Below are 18,559 nucleotides of genomic sequence, written 5' to 3'. Positions count from 1 at the left end.
AAATAATTCATTATCTGAGTGAGTAGTTTCGCTTTCTACTACCATTTCACCTGTCGGCGTCGAAACTTTTGCGGACTTATTTTCCCGGCTGTCGAAAGTTTGGCGCCGCAGGAAATTTAAATTACTCTAAAAACTATTCCACCTGGTCGCCTGTGGAATTCGCCAAAAATGTATTTTTGTGTCAAGTTTAATTTCTAAAAAGTTAACAACGCGGCAGGGATGTGTGGGTGCTCAATAATAAATTCTGTTTCACTGCGAGTTTTTAACTAAACTCAACTCACGCCTTGTGTTGCATTTTAATGTCACGCGATCGATGGCGCAATAATGCTTGTAGCTAAAACGATTATTAAATAATAATTTTTTTATGAAGAAAGATGTCAACAGCAATCAAGTGGTAAAAAATTAATAAGCGGTGCCAGAAGGATAGTTAAAATTTAATGATGCAAAATAGGCTTGCTTTTAATGGCAAAAAATAAACTTTAGCTTAGGGTGTGAGAACTTGGAGCTTGTCGCTCATTAATATTTAAAGAACTATCGTATTTGTTTGGCTTAGCAAAAGCGCTTCTCGTGATAGTAATTATTTAACGCCAATGAAATGCTGGCAATACAATTTAAATGGCTTCAATTACCTCGAAATTCGTATACTTGATAATCCGATATCTACCTGCATTAAGCCGCCTGGAAAAGCAGACAATCTGCTGAAGCAGATTTATTCCCCCGGATTCCGTGGCACTTCCTTTACACACGAAACTGTCGCTGATTTGATTACCAAAGAGCAGAAGGAGGCAATGAGATGAAAGCGACTCCACCCGCACGGGAAGCCATGAAATTTTAATTTAACTTACTGCCATCCACGCATTCCTGAGCATTGAAGCTGCCTCTTTTTGCTGGCCTTTATGCTTTAGAAACATCAACGCTACGTGCTGTGGCATCAAACTAAACATGAGCACAGTGCAATTTTATAGCGCCATTGTGGGTAATTCAACTGATTTAGCAGGATCAGCAAAGCCAGACACATTTTTATACAGTCCTCCTTGTTGCTGACATTCAATTAGGCGTTCGCACGAATCGCGAAAACGAGGAAAACCCCCTGGATAGTCCTTTCCCTCCGCCACTGTACGTTTGTGTGCGTGTGTTTAATTACACATTACGTATACGCCACATTTGACGCATTGTGGCTACTGTACTGTGGCTTGTATATTTTAATTAGCGCCTGAGAAAATACACCCATCTGTTTGCTTCTTGGCTTCTGTTTGCTTTCGTCCGTTACGTTTTTATGGTTTACATTAGTCGAAAATTGTCGCCTGCATTTTTATTGGCCTATTACTCGTTCCGTTTAATGGCTGAAAGTGAACACATTATAAACGCGAAACTATCCAAGCGAGAAGGTGATAAGCTTGCATCGGGTGAAATAATAATAATTAAAACTGCATTTAATGGCCCTAAATGTTGCGCTTTTGCTTCCAGCGGGATATGCAAATTTATCCATTACATTAGCCGCAAACACAATGCCAAAGTCGGAATATTGCAATTAAATGATTTATCTGGAAATGAGATTATCTACAGAGTGGGTAAAAGGGCATTCATCAATTAAGTCAATGGGCCTGCTTGGCTTAAAATCTGAGTATGGCACATATTTCCTAAGGCAAACTGTGTTTCCCACATAATTACATTGAAACATTCTTCTGCCTGAAATAATTTGAAAGTCCAAGGGACAGAGACAAAGAAAAGGACGAGCGAGCCAGATGAGCTTCTGAATAATAACTCAGATCTACTGGATACCCAAATCCGCAACCCCAACTCATTTTGAGAGCTTTCTGTCTTTTGGCTTTGTGACAAACTGTCACTTCGCAACAATTACGAGTCTGAACTTCTTGTGACCTGTACCTTTTTTCGGTCGGACTCTTAATGAGCCAAAAATATGAAAAGAAACATGAAGATGATGGGCAAAAGCCTTACGTTGCCGTGGACAAACATTGCATTGGTTGTTGGTGCTGCGATTTTCACGCTTGTATGGTTTTCCTTTTTCAGGCGCCCGCTTTTCCTTTCCATTTGAGGGTGTGCCTCTTGTTTTGGGGCCTTCACCTTCACTGGTTGCGTTTGGGCCATAAAATATTTAAGGACCTCTGAATGCACTCACACATTTATGAAAGTGTAAATATTTAATGAGGAATGCCCTCTGTTTCATAGTCAGATTTCAGCGACGCTTTTCCACGATTGCTTTGCCCTAGGCTGGTGGTTCTATCCGGACATGTTTTACACAGCGGAACACCTAGAAATTCTCAGGTCTACTCAGGTCTAAAAACTCCACTCTTCAGTTGGTTTATTGCATTAATTTCTGGGATATACATATGCAAACATAGCTTTTGCTCAACATGGAACTGCGATGCAAACGTTATTTCAATATATCTACATATTTTACGAATAATACAAAATATTTGCACTTTCTTACAGTGCAGCAGGAAAACGGGGCAATGGGCTGCTGTGGTTTTACCGGTCTTTTGTGGCCCGTTAGCGGTTTAACGTTACATGTGGCGTATGCGTAATGTCAGACTTTTACTTCCCTGCGACGCAAACGGCCAAATGGGCAGCATGCATTATTAACTCGCCTTTGTCCGGCTATTTCCCATTTCCTTTCAAAAGCCATTAGAGGGTGCATGTGAACGTGACAAGATTATTAACTTTATTATGAGAAGCCTAATTAAATTGGGTGATGAATGAAGGTCGCGTAAAATAGATGCCGTTCTTACTCAATCAACTCACGCAGCAAAAGGCACAGTGAGGATAACGAATGCGGAAACGGAAATGGGGGCGTGGAGTTAAAGCAGGGGACAAGTCAAGACAAGCGCAAGTAATGAAAGCCATTAAAAATGGCGGCGGTTTAACTGGAAAATCGATACCCGACTCGCAGGAGCAAAAGGAGTGAACAGGCAAAGTGGAAAGAATGCAGGTGAACCATATAACTATATATGTGTAGCCCAGCTATATGCGCGCTTGTGTGCCAGGACTCCACCCAGTTTTATTCAATTTTTATAGTTATCAAACACACACATACCAGCTTAGAGTCGCCTTGAGGATACCAGGAGTATATCCGCATTTAGAAAAGGGGTATGGCCAGTTGCACGTATTATTATTGTGCGCTAGGCGGGTATATTTAACCAGCAGGATGATATAACCAGCGCATCGTTTGCGGAAATGAAGACATGAAGCAACTGCATGAGGATTAAAGAAAGCAGCCAAACCGCCCATTTCCTGCGATTAGCTGGCACGCAAAAAGTCCGACTCAAATGAAATAGCGGGGAGGCAGGTCAGTGGAGCAGGCGCACAAGATACATATATTCATGGCCATAACTCATACAGGCCGAGTTGTTGATTTCGCTCAGTCATCGGACATGAATAATGCCGGCTAATGTGTCGCCAGGGAATGGCTAATGAAAGTGCTCGGATAGATCACGTTCCGAGCGCCACAAATTGCCAGCTACCAGTTATTAAACTCTGCCATTAATTATATTTTATTACCAACATTTTCGTTAATATTGTAATATTTGAGTAAAAAATAGATGTGAAACACTGATGCCTTTGAATACATTCTGTGACTGTGGAATAATTAACGATACCGAGAAATCTGTTTACCTTTAGTATTCATTATTCAATACAATAATGCGTAAATAGCTTCGGAATAAACAAGTGTAATAGGTAAGCTTTTCAAAATACCATTAGGAACATCCAAGGACACACGTTTTGAGTCTTTATCTAATGACATCACAGATGTTTCAGTGTGTTTCTTTGAATACATCATCTGGAAAACGCGTCATAAATTGCCCAATCTGCTGCGAATTGCGTTCATTATAAATGATTGGCTTGCATTCTTCTCCAGGCTTCTCGTTATCCCTTCTAAACAATCAATTCCAACCAGCTTACCCTTTTTTCCGTACTGACAGCAGAGTTATTTTTCAATGCTAATCCGAGCAGCACCTGCGACATGTCCACGCGCATTCCAATTGTGTCACTTTGGCTTACACAACAACCCTATCACAGCGACCCCTCTGCCCTGCGCCGCTTAACCCCACCACCCTTAACCCCAGAAAGCCGGCCACCTCTGCTAACATCAATCGAACGCGACAACTAAGCAAACACAGTGCGATGGAAAGTGCAAGGCGAAAGTGCATTAAAAATTCATTAGATGTATACGTACGTTGCGTCCCAACATCCAGTACATACACAGAAAATAAAAATGTAAAAATTCCCCATTCTATTTTGGTAATTTTTAACATTCGTTTGGTGCATATATGTATAATACTTGTCTTCAAAAACGTGTGTTGTTTAAGATACAATTGGTGGTTTTTCCATTAGTGTGCGTATTCTTGATGATGTTTTTCCTGGCTAGTGAAATAAGATCCATTTTTTTCAACTGTGCATCACCCTGATGGGAAAAAAGTATCGGAGGAAGCAAAACATTTGATTTTCGAAGCTCCACGTCGTCCGACGATGTCACGACGCCCCACGGAGCCTGTAGACCAGAAACAAGGCGCCTCTAATTGGCGCAAATTTTCAATGAGTCCCGTGCCCGCTGCGTGATCATTCCCTGTCCACGGTCAGTGGGTGGTGGGTGGTGTTTGGTGGGTGTATGGTCTCCCACCGCCTGAGAGGGAGAACCCCACCCCACGGGCATTGGCCGCTGTGCGGTATTTTAATGCCGGGCACGTAGACGAGCGCACTAATGGAATTAAACAAATTACTTTATGGTCTGGTCCAGCGGCACAGGAAATGTAAATTTCAGCGTGGACACGACCACTTCGGCCAGGAATTCCCAACTACTCTCCAGCCATCTTATGGCCACCTGATCCGGAGCACCTGCAATTCCGGCTAAGCTGAAGATCTGCGCCTGCAGTCCCCAGATGGGCATGCAATTTTCAACACTAAACTAGTTGGCACCCGGAGCACTTGGAACGTGCTGTTGTCGTGTTGGTTTTCCTTCTGTTTTCCCTCTGTTTTCCCTCTGTTTTCCTCGGCTTTTCCATTTCCTTTTTATGGCGCCCAGGCGAATGTCCTGACAATCGTCAAGTTCATGCCGAGCTGCTGTTCTTGAACCTTGTGCCAACTGTGTGGACGACTGTGGCAAATAATTGCAGGGCCAACACTCCACGCAGCTCCTCAAGGTTCACTGACATTTGTTGGGGCGCTCAATTTGATTAAGTGCTGGGGGATTGGGCGGCGGAAGCCTGGATTGCTGGATGGAGGGCCAGAGCCAGCTCCCCGGTTGCCCAAGGCTGGGAATGGGAATCGCAACGAAATGCAATTATGTGCAAGCTCATGACACCCGCCAAACACCCGCTCAATGCCAGGAGAAATTGCATTAGACCTCGACGGCACAAATTGTTTATTTCTCACGCAAGGCGAGTTGTCCTCAGTTCATCAGCAAGATTTGCATAGCCAAAGTTGCGGCGCACTGCGAGAAAATTGCAGCAAATGGCTAAGCGATTTCAACACTGTTGGGAAATTGTCAAAATTTGTGTCACGTTTTTTCACACTACAGGTATGTGTGCTATTCTTTTGCCTGAAATGAGCAGCAGCCAACTTCTTGTCCTAACCATTTGCTAGCACTACACTCTTTTTTAAGTGGAAGCTGCTAACTCAAGGGTTAATGGGCAGCTTATATTTATCCTTAAGCCGACAGGGAAAGGATTTGTAGTGCTCAGCTCGAACACGTCTGGCATTTACGCCAGTGCATACATTCCGGAGAAGGTAAACTGGCAGACCTCTGGTTCTCCGTTTTTAATATCCCAGCTAAGGGTGGCGATGGCGGTGACGAGGGGCAGATTGTGCCACTGTCACACTCGACGAAAACGCTTTTGTCCCTGCACAAAGATGGCAACAGAAACAACAGCAGTACAAGTGCGTTGAGGGCGAACTCTAAAGGTTTTTCTGAGGTTGGGGCTCTGAGGGCCAGAAGGTGACAGCTGCGGTGGGTCAGCGCAGAAGGGAAAGGATACGGGCTTCGAGGAGGTCCTGCGAGAGGCCAGCTTCTAACAGCATTACACTGGCACTCTGTCGGGGGTAAATGCCTTTACTCTTTACTTTTTCGACGGCGATTTGCACGCTGCACTGCACAAAGGCAAATAAATGCAGGCGTGTGGGAGCGAGTTCCTCTATTTGAGTCTGAATTTGTGTGAGTACGTGCTTCTTCAAAGTCCCAGGGGTCACTGGTGGCCATGTGTACACATCAAAAATAAAGCATGGCCAGCATGGTAAAGCATGGTAACTATTTTTTATTAAAATAAAAGGACCCTCCCCCTTTGCCTCCCATGGGAGCTCATCATTTTTTTCCTTTGAGTTATTAAACATTTATACATACGTCTATGCAGTGAAATTGTGGCTGTTGACGTCTTCCCCCTTTAGGTTGGCCCATACAAAGCCAAGGCTGCAGTACTGCGTTGCAAATAAACACTTATAAAGCTCTTAGCCGCACATTTACAACACCTATGTATGTCGGAGTCGTCTGTGGTAACAAAGGTAAAACACTTTGCCGTGTCTGCTTTTTCCAAGAATCACTTTTTATCTATGCATAATTACTTAAATAAAATGCTAGTCTGCTTCCCGCCGGAGGACGTGGCCACTTCAGGGCGAAAGTGTAGTATATGTGTCCTCTAGCATTCAAGTGGTAACGTTGGCATTTCAGAGTTTGTGTTTCGTCAAGCGAGAGAGCTGGAAATGGGAAATGGGAAATGGTTCAGGAGAAATGCAAAACTAAAATCTGGTCAGGATGTGGCATGACTTTTTTTTGGGGCAAACTCAGGGCTCCTGTTATGACGAACTTGGCTTGTTTGTTGCTCTTGCTTGATGCCGAATAAACAAAGTTCCGCCGCTGAAAAGTGGGTTCCTCGAAAGCCCTAACTCGGCCACCCCACTTGGCACAAAGGCAATAAAATTTTTGCATGACTGCGGGCATTATTTTTGTTTTTAACTGTTTTGTGTTTCCACAGCAAACTGATGTACTTTTTTTTCGCCCCTTTTAGCCCCTTTTGTAGTCCAGCGCTGTGTACTTTTGCCTTTTACCATCTCTGAAGTTTCGCCTAAAAATGCGAAGCAGGTCAGGTCAACGGGAGAACTGAAAATCATATTTAATTTATGCGCTATTTATTTTTCATTCACAACTCGATTAGATTTTGCTTGCTAGGCCGGCAAAAGTTTGGCGCCAGTCCTGAGAATGCCAATCAGCATTCATATGCATATGAAAAACAATAAAGCATTTTGTATTTTTCCGTAAAGTGAGAACGCACTCCCTGTGACATTTTTTCCTTTCTGCAGTATCCGACTGCCAATGGCACTTGATATGCAAATTGTTGGCTGTCATGAAAATATGCACATTAATTTTCATTGCCATGCCTTCTTTTTTGTGTATTTATTTTCCTGCCGTTTCGCCCCAAACGCAAACGCAAACACATAAACAATTTATTTGCAAGTACGTACGTCAACGGCGCTAAGCGTGTTATCCCATCTCACGTGTCTGGGGGAAGCGAATTTTAAGAGCCCGTTAAAAATGAGAAAAAGCCCGGACACGTGAACCACGCTCGACTTACCGTCGCTGCTAAATTTTCCACCTAGCCACAGGCAGCTGCATAATCACATGGAAAACGCTCGTCAGAGCCGAAGAACTCCGCCCAACACGTGCTAACTAATCGCTGGAGGTCGTTCTACCGATGGCTGACTGTCACTGACAGATAGCAGGCACCACGCGGCGTATGGGTGTTATAATTTACAATGTGGCTCCGGAGTAACAATGCAGCGGTGGGAAGTGATGAGCATTGTGTTCCAGGTACCTGTCTGTCTATCAGTTCCCGATAGTTCACACTCTCAAAAGATCATCGTAAATATGTCTTTTTCTTTTGCCTGCCTTTTCCCTTATCCTTTTCTTTTTTAAGTAAGTTATAATTATTGTCAACGCACCCAATTCAAAATGATGGACAGATAAATGAGGTGTTTGTGCCAGCCAAGTACCAATTTGCACGTCTAGACACCGGAGAGAGTTGCTCCTGTTACTGGTAATTAAGGCTAATTCGTGTACGACTTGGCCAGAGCAGGGTTTTCAGCGAGCTACTCACATTATTAATCACACTACTTTAAGGCAATTATAAACACACTTCATTCGGCGCTACAGCATTTCGGACAGGCACGTGGCCAGCCGAAATAACCACAGAACTAATCTCGCAGCTCCGTGCTCAGTTGTCCGTGTCCAAAAAGCTATTTTCCACCAAATTAACTAGCGCAACAACGAAGTAAAAGTTTGTCTACTGATATGTGCATTTCCTGTCGACTTTCAGCAAACATATTTCAGAAGAAATGTTAAAAACATGAGCGAAACACCCACTAGAGAGCGGAGCGTACTTGGCGAAATGTTCACTGCTGCCTGTGTGTGGCATCGGAAAGTGCACCATGGCGTATGAGTGACACATAAAACTTTAACGCACACTTTGCTGAGTAATTTTTGGCCGGCATCAGATACCACAGATTGCGGGGCCATAAATTATACGGCCGAGCAGCCTGTCATCCTGCAGCTCTTTGGCTCTCATGTAAACAAAGCCGTAAACTGTAAGGGCGAATCTCGAGCAGCTGCCATGGGGAAATTCTCAGCCTAATTGCATTCATTTACCATGCCAAAAGGAAATGCAGTTTCCGCCGCTCAACGCCTTCAGCCAATCACTTGGGCTTAATCATTAAGACGTAGTTGTAAGCCGGAAATCCGTGCGCACTTTCAAGTGCATTTCCGCTCTGGAAAATATAACGAGCTGCCGTGAGCGCGATGAAAATAGTCATTTTTACGACTTTTCATCGCAGCGGAAATGGCAGTGAGTGCCTGACTTTTCTCTTCACTTGTTTGATTGGCCTCGTGCGCTCAAGTGTATGCTATAGATTTAAGTTGACAGAATGCCAGATCGAAACTATTGACACAGAAATTTAAAGCCAAGCTTATTGCTCATCGCCTTTAGTTCACTTTGACGTCCAACGCCCTGGTTGCATCGCCTCACTTGGTCGTGGAATATTCTGGCCCATTCTCCGGGCCGTTAATAACGATGGAGCGTGTCAAATGCGTACAAATATGGCGAAGAGCAGCAGATTGGGTAGGGGTGATAAAAGTTGAACTAATCAATTTTTCGCATGATTGATGCCCAATTGTGCTGCATTCTTTGTTTGCCCCGAGCTTCGTTTGACATTTGTCATCGACGGCTCCAGACAAACACATAGTCACACGGAGAAAAAAGCATAACTATATGCACCCTAAATAATTTATGTATGAGAAGTTATAGGAGCTGCGTAATAAGCAACAAAATATGCAACGCATTATGTGAAGAACTATTCAATTTGATGCATTATATAAAAAAAAGTAGAGTTTTTATTAAACAATTTGTTGTGTCAAATGCCTTTTCTAAATGGCTCTCTCGACTTCTGACCACACTGGGGGACATTTTTGCTCTGTACCGGCCAAATTGTTTCAGTCAACTGTGCAGTGTCAGGATGGCCAAGGCGAAAGTTGAAAGCTTTCCCAATCCCCGGACCCCGGACTCCGTATAATCGCATCACCGAGTCCTGCGGCTTCATGTCAGCCCTTTTTTCCAGTTGATGCGGTGTCAGCGGCAGTCTTTGTTGGTCTTCTTGATTGGATGTTCGCCGGGGAAATTGTCATATTAAAAAGGGCCCGTAAATCGGGCTTTCTGCCGCAGCGAGCCGAGCTAATCAAATATGAAATATGAAAATGTGCACACTCGCAGGCGTCGTGCAATTTTGAAGTTTTGAAATGACATTAGCTTATCGGTTGACCAAATGCAAATGTCAGCTTTGGTCTGGATGTGGGCTCACCTTTTGACATTCCGATTGGCCACAGAAACTCATCTGGTAAACCCTTCAGCCGTGTCAAGTGTCGTGCTAACGAAATGCAATGCTCAAGGCCGAATGCCAGTCAACTTTCAGGATATCAGGATATCCTGCAGGAGGATATGCAAAATGAAAAATGCTTGGGGACAAATCAATTGCCCGGCACAGCTAAGCAATAGAATTGAGCTGTTTGTGCGCGCAACAGTGCGAATGCGCATTTTCTTCAAGGCCAGCACCATCAATCAAGAAAGAAAGTGTTTGTGGCGGAAGAAAATTGTTGCCATTTTTCAATATATTTTGTAGCCAAGAGGCTAGATAAACATGCCTTTAAAAGTCGTGCCATCGACGATACACGACTGAATCGTGTGGCTTCATTAAATCCGTATGGGGGTGGGTAAAAAAGCTATTTACACATTTAATTGACGCATTCTATTTTTGTCCGAAAGCGAACCACATAAAATGCCGCCATATTTTTCACAGCAGCAGTGACGACAAAAGGCACAGAGAGAGTAACTCAAAATGCGGCAACATGCGTAGTAACAACAATCAAAATGCTGGCCTGTTAAGTGGCAGGGCAAACAATTTTATGGCCCGCTGCCTGTTTGCTTGGCCTCTCTGAATATTTATCGCTAATATTGGTTATATTGCCACCATAATAACAAACCGCGGTCACAATAATCACATGTCCGATATACAACACATAGCCCATTATCTAGTGCGAATTTTCATCAAAAAGGCAAACTTTGACGCGTGGCTGATTTTGGGTTGGGCTCGGATCGCCGAAGTTTGGTTTTCTGATTTGCTGGATTAATTCATATATGGGGCAATAGCCTGTCAGTGGATTTCGCCTTGAGTTCTAACACTTTTGCCGGCAACTGTACGCATTCATTTTGGGTGTTGAGCTACGGTTAAAGGTTTGCTTTTTCAAGTGGGAATTGGCTCGAGTGGCTGCTACCAATTAGTACTTTTGGCGCCAAGTGTTTTCGCTCTTGAGTGCTTTATAAGGCAGTTATAGAGGCTAGAAACATGGAACACGAACAATAATTAAAGTGAATTTTTGCACCAACACTTTACAGTGACACATTCGCCGACAGGGTGCCAATCATCTTGGAAAATTATTTCAGAGGAAAGCCCCCATTTCGACAGGCTTATTCATTGGCATGTGCACCTTGAACCCGCCGCCGGGTGAAGTCGCATCCATTGTCGCCAGACAATAACAAGCCCGGGAAGATGAAAATGACTGGAAAGAGGAGAAAATCATGTCCGAACTCAGTGAGCGCCCTTCAACCCGAAATTCCCAAAAGCCAATGCACCGGAGGCTCCAGAGAATACGCCTCGAAATATATAAAAGCAAAATATCGTGGTGGGGAACTGCAATTCTTGGCGTGATATTTGCAAGATTCAAAATTGCTTGCATTTATCGTATATATTATGAACGCTATTTGCACATTATTTATTTGCACGGGTTTATTGAACTGCACACTTAACCCCTTCCTTCCTCTTTGGATGCGGAGCAAATAGTCGGAAAGCTTTCGCTGTTTGCCCTCTGAGTTTATGTGCCTACATTTCTTTTTTTTACATTTAAGTAAATTAAGCGAGCCGAAATAAATTCAATTTCCCAGCAGCGGAAGTTAATGTAATATGTAAATGAGTGTATGCGCATCAATTGCATTTTCCACTGCACAATAATTGCATTTTAAATGCTTTTAAATGTTTTAAGGTCAAACAGCAGCTGCCTTTTAGCCACTGGGCAATCAATCAGCCTTGCATGCAAATTATTTGTGCTGTGTGAGTGGCTGGCCAACGCTGCGTATGATGGATGTACGAAAAGTGCATAATTGGATTTGTAATCAATATTGATTCGAGCCAAAAAAGAATGCAGTGCAAAAGCCAACGCCAATGATCGATAGACAAAGGCAGCTCTCTCAATAGTTTTGTGCCACTAACCCAGTTTTTCGGCAAAGGCCGGTAAGGGGGTTCAAACTTGTTCGTTGAGAGGTTAAAGCACGGCAGGACGTTAACCCACAGCTGACCTGATTCAGCCGAGCCGAGTAATTCAATCCTTTTCTGGGCAGCATCCTCGTCGAAGGCGATCTCGCCTTGAGGTATTAAGTTCCTTTTAGCCACGTGCCAGCATCCTTCAGCACCTCCGACATCCCGCCGTCCACGATCGCAAGTAAATATCGATGAGGGGATGTTTTTTCAGCTCTTCGAGCTGATTTATTTGGCCGGCACACACTGTGCGGCTTGTTTGTCCACTTGACGCTCATCACGTTTGGCTATTAAGGCCATTAACACTTCCAGTCTTCTGGCCCCCGACTTTCCTCTTAGCGCCGGCCTTTTGACTTGGTTTCGTTTTTACGGCTTTTTTCTGGGGCATTATTTGAGCAGGGTGATTTGGGCTTATTGAAATTGTTGTGCTTTGTTTTTGGCAAAAGGATATAAGTGTCTTAGGAGGATAAAAAGGCAATATGGTCCTCAGCTGTGATATTTGTTCAGTACTCTTTATTTTAATCTTCATGGGAGCAAACAACGTGGACAAGTTTTTTCATTACAAACATTTTCCATTCTTATGGTCAAATGCACGTGGGTGTAAGAATTGCTTTTTCTTCAAAATTACTTGTTCGCAGCTTGTTACCTTGCAACTTGTTGACGGAATGGAAAGTTCTTAATTTAAGGTGTTTGAAACTGTCAAACTTGTCATGTTTTTAATGCAACAATGGCGTTTAGTGAGTGCCCGAACGTCAATCACACTTTGTAGCTACCTTCAGTTCAAATATTTCAACTAATTTTTACTTGAACGATAATTTAATGTGGCACAATCTATATCACTAATCACTAGGTCTCATGAAAATATCATACACAACAATACTCTAATAAATCACTAGATAGCGTATACATATGAATATTTATCAATTTGCTAATTAGGGCTTTTATAAAATTGGTATGTATACGTATGAACTGTGCAATCAGCTTAAGTTGGTCTACACTATAATTATAAAGCAAGAAATACAAATTAAAAATGTTCTGGAACTATTTTACCCAGCTTTATTACGATTTTTTATAGTATTCTATTATATATAATATTATAAATTATATATAATTTTTTGTTTTATTCAGAACATAAATTCAGAGGTGACACATTACTGCTTAATCGCATTCAATTTATAGCTGACCAACTTACTAGTCTTGTCTGTAGCTCAAATATATTATATAAAACCATATTCAAGTGATTTCACTCTTGCGCCATTTTTATTGGACTTCGCCGTTTCGCACATCGTAAAACCAAGAAATATAAACATCATTTGACATGCGTGACTGGGGTTTAAGCTCGTGCTGAACTTTTAAGCCATGCTTCTGCCGCGTGCTCTTAAAAATTGATTCCAGAACCTCCAAAAATTTAATCAATTTCGCAAACGGAAAAGAATTCCCCAATTGACTTACTTAAAATTTATTGCATTCGCTGAGCTTCCGACGGCTCTGTGCCGCTCGTAAATCAATGGACTAAAAGACCTTAACTATTCTTAATGAAAAATTATATCAGTCGATTTGATTTGTCATTTGAAAGAAGAGTAATAGAAAGCTGACTGGAAAAGTTTGCTGTCTGGTTATTAAACAATACCAATCGATTTCGTTTGTTCGTGGGGGCAATTGTTTCTGAAATGGAAAATTTTACATTTTACTTTATTTTAAAGTTGAACTTGCATGTTTTTGCCAACAGGAAGGTATTCAATTAAGAATCTTCCTCTTTTATTTTCTTATTGAAGAATGCTTTTCGGAAACCAATTGGCCCTCGGACAGCGACTTTTCTTAATTGACTTTCAGTGTCAGAGCTGCTAGAAAGTAAAAAGACTGTGAGCTGGACTCATGGGAAAGTTGTATTTAATTTGCTAATTGTTGCACTTAAGGTCGAGGAATGCGAAATTTGCGTGCCACAAAACGGAAAATTAGTCAACAAAAGACGGATCCGCAGCGGCGATGTTTGAGATCGTATAAGCGCGAAAATACATTAAGCTGTCAATCTTCATTCCGCACACAAACTTACGCAAGTCAGCCGACTGAAAATATTTTGGCAACGTTGAATAGCCGGAGGGCAAAGGGCAGGGGGCACGTTGAGTGGCACTTTTTGAACTTTGGCATCGTCGAAGCTTGCCTCAATTGATTCGAGTTGCCATCTGATGCAGACAGACAGACACATCCAGAAATTCAGTCAGCTGCCAAAGGGCAACAAACAATTTCACTAATCGACTTAAATGGAGGCACTCAAAATGCTTTCTCAAAAGTCGACAGGTGAAAAATTCGAACTTCACAATTTGCCTTTGACAAATCTGGGCAGAGAAACTGATCATCCACCCCAGAGTTCAATGGGTCTTTTGCTGAGCATTAGCTGACATAACTTGAACTCTACCACCTTCGATGGCAAAAGTCGAGTAATCAGTGTCCTTTTCAGGGCAAAGTCATTGATTTATGGCAGGCAACCTTTGTGACTTTGTGACTTTGACCAACATCCTTGTTACATGAGAGCGTATGAGACCTGCCACCTTTCGACCATTGATAAGCCAGGGGAATATTGAGTTGGGATCGACCCAGAAACGCCGAAAAATACAAAGACATTCCATATACAAACATCTACACTTAAGCTGCAACTGACAATAAAGGTATTGTTGTTTGCATGGGGGCAGGAAAAATATTTCCCCCATTTTATTGACTCAACTATTTAGCAAAATGATTGTTTATTGTTAGTTTTCATTGTCTGTTTGTATCGCATAAAATGTTAATAAGTCAAGAGCAGGCACAAGACGATGACTCGCATTTTCCATATTTTTCCAATCTTCCTACCCGGGGCTGAATATTAAATAGTTATTTTCCTGTTTATTTTGCAGCTTTCCTGCCCGCAATGTCAAGGACGTTGTCGCATTGTCGTTGCCATCCACGAGGCTGAAGCTAATTTCATTGAGGAGGAAAACGAGGGGATCCTGCGAAGGGTAAGCAATTGCCAACAATTCCCAATAGGAAACGAAAATGGTAGGAATAAAATAACGTAAAAGGGCAATAGGCCAATGGATACCCTAATCGAAGCTGGGGAGTGCTCAATTTGAATTTAAAAATCTCTTTCTTAGTGTGATTAACTTTTGGGCTATTTTATGCTGAAAGCATCCTTGAATGAATTACCATTTTCAAAAGAACTGAATAAATGAATTTTAATTCCATGGAGTGCAGGGTAGAGTAAGTGATACCTGAGTCAATAAAAGCCAATTGCTAAGCGTTGGTTTTTAGTGTAGTTTAAAAACTTACTTCAAATTCCTATTTCCAAATAGATTTTCTTAGCTCAATTCATGAAGGAAACTATAATAGCTAAAATTGTTGGCTTACTCTATCATTTATTATCCATATTAAAGATAAGAAGGGTATTTTACTTTTTGGCTTGCCTCAAATTTCCCACCCAGGCTAAAATAGCAGCTTCCAGCTTTGTTCTGGCCGAAATTTCAATCAGTTTTCCTCACACATATGTGCTCCTCACTATATTGGCTGGTTTGTTTGTGCGAGCTTCTGTCGAAAATCATAGTTATTTTGGGGGCACGTGCACACACACTCACACGAAATCTTGCCTTCGAAATTTTCTGAATTTCTCCTGACAGCTGAATCCGAAAAAAGTTACATAAAGCCTCATTGTTTCGGCCCAAATTGCAACTTTTGATTAGCACTCTGATGTAATAATCAACTTTGGGCCACAAATCCTGCCATGGCATTTGCCGGGCAGGAAAAGCGTTGCTGTTGGCATTGTGAGGGGCAATTCATAAATACATATTATTGAGTGAATGAAGGGTTTCCTTGTGCCGGAGCACTATTATTATTGGCCTGCCATACTCTGGAGATGGCATCGAGCACTGCCTCTTATTTATTGAACCCCTCCACCTCTGAACAAGCACTATTGTGAAGTGGCGCCTATTGAGTTTCTTCGGTTTAAATGGCTAAACATTCCGAGCGCCTCTGATCTGAAGTTTTTCCGCAAGTTGAGCGCTTTCCGTGCCATTTTCGCTATTGTTGCCATGCGGACTGCGAGTTTGGGGAACTACAACGCAAAGTAATTGCTCTGGGTGTTCTTGTTCGACCCCAGTGGTAAAGGTCGTTTAGTTCATAAAAAATAAGGTTGGCTTAAAGCCTTAATACTAAATACTGTAAATTATACTACATATGATTTGAAAACAATTTCAGCACTAAGTTTAATCAAACTGCGTGATATATATTTCTTCACCATTGTTCCGCAGTGGGTTAAGAGATAAACGTTCAGCCGATTACGTCTTGGAGGGATATGAGTAACTGCTTATCAAAGGCCAACGCAGATAGACAAGCCAGCAGTTTCATGGTCCTTCGCTCATAAATGTCAAAATAACAATTGCAGTGCCTTTGAAGTGCAATCTTTTCGCTCAGCTTGCACATTTAATGGCGTTCCACTCTCATTGCACTTTAGCTGAGCTCAGAACTGGAGACGCCAATGGCTCATATTTCCTAGCTGGACTCTGTTTATGATGATATATTAATGCGCCAGCCAAGAGGTGCCATAAACTGAAGCCACTTGAAGCCACCAGCCACCAGATTGCGGTGTTTTGGGGCAGGGGGTCCATCGAGATTGCAGCTCTCGGGATCCACATGCCAAACATGTTATACCTCGCATATATATTAAGCGCTTAGTTATATGCTACTTAACACTTCCCTCCATTTATTCTTGCTCTGGAGCGAAAATTGTTTATTTTCATTGCCATAAATTTTGATGGCCAAGCTGGTCGCGCCATAAATCTTCCAGTTTAATCCCGCTCCTCCCGTTCGATAATGCCTCTTTACTTCGCAACCTCGTTCGAATGGATTCAGTTATAATTGCTTTTCCAATCAGCTGCATTGACTCTAGTCTCTGGACCCTGGCTATGTGGAAAATCAGTGGAAGGAGGCGCCTCATGCGTCAGCTAAGTGTCAACTTTTTGAAATTGCTAATCATGCGAGGAGCACACAAAGTCAGCCATTCAGTTTTCCGTCCGAGCATGGGGCCAAATGACGTTATGTGTTTGTTCGATAAACAAAATGTTGTGGCTATAGAGACGTTTTAGTACGCACACACAATATATGGGCAATATCTTTTTTTCGTGTATTTTGCTTTACGGCTAGGCCAACACACTTACCCACATGCTGGCCTGCTCTCAAAGGGGGAAAACGGAAATACGAGCTGGAAAATGGGTCAACGGGTGTGAGTTCCCAGAAAGTCGTTTTTCTTCATAAAGTTCACGTCAAACGTTCTCACGTTCCTTAAAGCGAACAAGTGAACTTCCAGAATTGTGGTAGAAGGTGTCTAGGCGTATACTTAACTTCGTTGCTTAATTTTTCGTTACTTGTTAAGAGCTTCCGCATTTTATTTAAAGGAATTTTATTTTATATTTATACACAACATTTTTTATGATTTGCAACACAAAACGTAGACGTCACTTCTTGTCTATTCTTAGAACTTGATTTACGGCAAATAAATGAATGAATTTGAATGTGCAAGCTCGATGAAACTTTTTCAATGCGCATGTTACGTATACGCAGTGTTGTACGTTGCCTATTAACTCACGCTGTGCGTAGGTAATATTTCTTCCTTTGCCAGAGAACTCATTCAAAGACTCGCAGTATACGTAACGTATTATTCATTCATTAGAAAAAATAAATTGTATTTTCGTGTTTTGGCTGCCTGCCAATAGCCAACAAACCTAGGGAAAACTTATCTCACGTTTTCGGTGCGGTTGTGCTTGAATTTATCGCAAGATAAGCCACTGGCCACTTTCTAATCGCGGCCAAGTGATTTGGCATTACCTTTGAGGCTTTCTGTGTGTCAAAGTTGGCCTCATCTATCACGGATGCGGATGTTTTTGGTGCCACACTGTCCCTGATACAACATTCCTTGATGTCATATCGATTTTCATCAGACCACATGCCCCATTCCTGGCACTCCCCCCACCCATGGAGCTCTTCCCCCTTTTGAATTGGACACGAAAAAGTGTCAGTTGACTGACGGAACTCGTGTTTGCGAAATTGTTCGATTATCTTGTCTGCGCATTGTTTTTTTTCACTTTTTTTTCACTTTGCCATGTACTCCTCCTTGGTGTTGGTTTTGGTTTTCGCCTTTGGCTTAAAGGTGTTAACTTTATCGGTCCCACTGGTCAGCAATTGTCCGTATTTTGTTCATTTACAATGCAAACACTTGTTCGCCGGAATGAAAAGACATTTGATATTCATCGCTCCGCGGTTGGTTGCCGTTTTACCATTTTATATAATTTGTTTTTCATTGAAAAATATGAAATATAAATTCCCTTGCAATGTACTTTGGCACGTACCATTGGGCCAACAAACAAAAAGAAAATAAATAAATAAATAAGCGAAAACAAAGTATCAAAAACAATTGAAGTGAATAATTCGGTTGAATTCGAGTAATTGGAGACTTGAAGTCATTTCGCACTGAGGATTTCGACTAATGCGTTACAAATTCGATTGCTTTCAAAAGATTTTTAAAACTAACTGAAGAGAAAAACCAATGACATTTTATTTGCTGCAGAGCTATTAATCAGACAAGAACCTTAGGCCTATAATACAATAATAAATTCCCCGTATGTTATCATCTTCGACCAATGGCCTCTAGTGCTATTATAAAGTATTGTGTAAT

At 42.1% G+C, this 18,559-nt stretch overlaps 1 long non-coding RNA gene across 1 annotated transcript in view; it reads left to right on the top strand.

Moving 5' to 3' along the window:
- Positions 1 to 18,559, top strand: part of LOC113564853 — a 28,799-nt gene continuing 10,240 nt past the window's right edge. The window contains exons 1-2 of the long non-coding RNA XR_003408351.1: positions 1 to 18; positions 14,754 to 14,855. This is a non-coding gene — a long non-coding RNA (uncharacterized LOC113564853). The remainder of the gene's footprint in view (positions 19 to 14,753; positions 14,856 to 18,559) is intronic.

Source organism: Drosophila erecta, unplaced genomic scaffold, assembly GCF_003286155.1.
Source record: "Drosophila erecta strain 14021-0224.00,06,07 unplaced genomic scaffold, DereRS2 tig00000000-arrow-pilon, whole genome shotgun sequence".
Lineage (NCBI taxonomy): Eukaryota > Metazoa > Arthropoda > Insecta > Diptera > Drosophilidae > Drosophila > Drosophila erecta.
Note: the sequence above shows the minus strand (reverse complement) of the source record. Positions and strands in the feature narration are given on the sequence as shown.